Here is a 2366-nt window from a genome sequence, read left to right as displayed (position 1 = left end):
ATGCCTTCATCTCCTAGCATTTGGATATCCAAATTTCTCAATCCTGTGAACCCAGTACTTTAAGGGGACATGCACATTTTTTTTTCTCTGCAGAATCTTCCATTGCAGTTGAGTCTATGGGCATGTGCATCCATAAACAAAGTTCCACCACAGAGCAATCCATTAAATTGCAGCTGTTTACCCAGCTCAGAGTGAAACCTCCTTTTGTCAGATTCTGGTCAATTCAACTCTCACCATCCTAGTTAAGACACATTGGTACCAGCTGCAAGCTTGGGCATCCACAAACATTCCCTGCATTTCAGACCAGCGATCACTCTTTCTCTCTCAAATATCTAGCCCTGTGGTCTGGGTCGCAGCCCTACATCTCAGGAATCCACTCAACTCCTGAAATGTCAGACCAGCAGTTCTTTCCTCTCCGCTCTCATCTGTAGCCTCTGTGGACTAGCTCATTGGATGCCAGTGGGATGTAGCTAAATTCTCTTCATTGTTGCTCCTTCCTTCCTTGCACTTCACAAGTGTACCATGTGATCATCACAGAAAGCACACCCAGCTATCTGCTTGCCAGATCCCTATAACTTTCCATCCCAGCAGGGGTTTATCTCTGATGGGCACAGACTTTTCCTACCCAAGTGCATCCAAAGACAAAAGGCTTGCTCCAAATTTTAAAAGACAGTTATTTTATTGTTTCTTTCTCTTCAGGTCTTTTTGTGAAATGTAAATTTCCTATTTTCTCAACAGTTCTGGGTGAGTGACATGTGTTTTCAAATATAAATGCCTTGACCTTGTGTTATGGGTAGGGCTTAGATTTTATCCTTAAAGCACTATACGTAGCACAGAATTCTTGTTTCTTCCATTCAATTCCTAAATCCCCTGTTATCAAACACAATCCAGTGTAGGCTGAAGGACATATTAAGTGATTCCCTGCTGCGTTATATCTCCTAGACCAGTGGTTTTCAACCTGTGGGTCACGACCCTTTTGGGGGTTTAACAACCCTTTCACAAGGGTCACTCGATTCATAACAGTAGCAAAATTACAGTTATGAATAGTACAAAATTACAGTTATGAACTTGTAACGAAAATAATTTCATGGTTGGGGGGTCACCACAACATGAGGAACTGTATTAAAGGGTCACAGCATTAGGAAGGTTAAGAACCACTGTCCATTGTCTCTGATACAGACACTTGTCTTTGTATTTAGAACCCACTAAGATCATCCTAGATTATCTTGAGATACTTAACATATGATGGGGGTTAACTTGGGTGAAATAGAATACATTAGTTTATGAGAGGAGGAAGAGAAATCAATGAGCAGTGGAAGCAGAAACTTGTGTTGGTTTCTTTAGTAGTTAAAAAATTTTAATATAAAGTTGATGATCTGAAATGTAAACCTCACCTGATTTACAAAAAACAAACAAACTCTGTTACTAAAAAATAAGAAATAGTATAGTTTCAACTGACAAGACCCACTTTTCCCAAATAAATCCACATTTATACACCCCAGCACATGTAAATGGATATAGATGTATGGGTCCATCATCCAGCCCTTGGCAACTGTATTCGAACTTACATTCTGAGCACCAGGCTTGCAGAAGCCTACAGGGTATAGTTGGAAACATAAATCTGATTTTGAATCTCCACATAGATCCAGGCTTCCTGGAGTTCTTTCTGAATAAAGAACCCCAACACCCACTGTCTTTGATTACGTGCCAACTCCTAGTGACTGCAGCACAGAGCCGAATGCTCCCAGGGGTTTCAGAAACTGTGACCCTTTACGGACATAAAAAGTTTCATCATTATCCCTCAGAGCGGTGGGAAGTTTCAAACTGATGACCTTGTAGTTAGCAAACCACCTGGCAACCCACTAGGCCTCAAGAATTATGGCTATTGATTAGTATTGCGAAAAGCTTTGGCCATCAGGCAGAGAATATTTGAAATTGAATTATTATCACTTCCTTAGCTAGTCAGGGAGTGGTCTGATTGCCCTGAGGGACCTATCTGGGTGTCCCTTGATGGAAATTGGGGTACGAGGGCCACATAGTCATGAGTGATATTCTGACAGTCTTGACTGCCGGTCCCTGAACCCATTTTGTAAGCTTTGCTGATCTACAACAGCATACCTATCCTAATCACAGTACCTGTGCTGATTGTGGAGTTCTGCCTAGAACTGTGATGAGCTGATCTGTCACTGCTCGTGATTTTGTGAACGTTTTCTTTGTTCTCCATGTCCTCTTTTAAATGACCAAGCTTCTGTGAGGACTTGAATAACATTATGGCCTCCTCATGATAGTTTTCCTCATCAGAATGATTTGTCTTTATCTTTACTTGTATCTGTCCTGTTTGAGACTCAATAAATATATCTTTATAA

Source organism: Echinops telfairi, unplaced genomic scaffold, assembly GCF_000313985.2.
Source record: "Echinops telfairi isolate 266 unplaced genomic scaffold, ASM31398v2 ScPeMD7_7469;HRSCAF=8507_0, whole genome shotgun sequence".
Taxonomy (NCBI): Eukaryota; Metazoa; Chordata; class Mammalia; order Afrosoricida; family Tenrecidae; genus Echinops; species Echinops telfairi.
The sequence above is the reverse complement of the archived record's forward strand: the minus strand, read 5'-3'. Positions refer to the sequence as shown.